The following is a 1,159-nucleotide window of genomic DNA, read 5'->3' as shown; positions in this document are numbered from 1 at the left end:
AATAATAATAATAATAATAATAATAATAATAATAATAATAATAATAATAATAATAATAAAATAATAATAATAATAATAATAATAATAATAATAATAATAATAATAATAATAATAATAACAATAATAATAATAATAATAATAATAAAAATAATAATGATAAATATAAATATAATAATGGTAATTAATAAAATATTAATAATAAAAATATTAATATTTATTAATGTAATGTAAGAAATTAAAAAAAAATAATATTTATAAAAAATCTTACAACTTGGGCTCGTCCGGGATTTGAACCCGGGACCTCCCGCACCCTAAGCGGAAATCATACCCCTAGACCAACGAGCCAGTTGTTTTATGCTGCTACACACACCAACGAACTTTTTGGAAAACTTCAGTTTGATCATAGATAGTGCAGCAGATTGTTGATGAGAAACACGTTCCAGCATTAATTGTTGAATTTTGAATATTTTTAGACAAAAATGCCTACATAGGCAAGCCACTGAATACTTGGACTACTGTATTAGTTTGGTATGAAAAGTATAAGCTCTTATTTAAGAAATTACATTGAAAACACGATACGATTTCGTCTATTGTCAATTACCTCTCATTGTGGCTTATGACAAACTATCGATCGATTGCTAGGTTAAACCTTTTTGTTTTTTTTGTTAAATAAATTTCTAACCAATAAAGAAAGGCCAAAGGGCGAAGATATTTATAGAAACTATATCAAATTCTGAACCGATCCTGATAAAATTTGCCAAAAGCAATTCTGAGATGTATTTAATATATTTCCCCAAGTATCGTTGTTAAGAGGTGTATATTACGGATGTAGATTAGAAATTTAACAAAACGGATGAACAATATATATGGGATATATAGCTATGTTTGGACCTATTTCCACCAAAGCAAAGCACTAATTTCTAAGCTTAATTCGGTTATATGTGCCAATTTCCATCCTATTTGGATTAATATTAAACGTTTGGTGCACAATAAAAGGCAAATCGGACGAATATATATGGGTGATACATTCAAATCTTAACCGATCTCGATAAAATTTGGCGAAAGTTTTCTGCAATGTTTTTGATATTTTTTTTTCCGAATATCATTGTTATGGAGTGCATATTACGGCTGTGGAGGAGAAATTTAAAAAATCAGATGA

General features: G+C 27.2%; 1 non-coding gene across 1 annotated transcript; it reads right to left on the bottom strand.

Moving 5' to 3' along the window:
- Positions 1–273: 273 nt before the first annotated feature.
- On the bottom strand, positions 274–345 carry TRNAP-AGG (transfer RNA proline (anticodon AGG)). The gene has a single exon. It is a non-coding gene; the product is annotated as a tRNA-Pro (tRNA).
- Between the last annotated feature and the right edge of the window lie 814 nt (positions 346–1,159).

Source organism: Musca domestica, unplaced genomic scaffold (assembly GCF_030504385.1).
Source record: "Musca domestica strain aabys unplaced genomic scaffold, Musca_domestica.polishedcontigs.V.1.1 7, whole genome shotgun sequence".
NCBI classification, from domain to species: domain Eukaryota; kingdom Metazoa; phylum Arthropoda; class Insecta; order Diptera; family Muscidae; genus Musca; species Musca domestica.
Note: the sequence above shows the minus strand (reverse complement) of the source record. Positions and strands in the feature narration are given on the sequence as shown.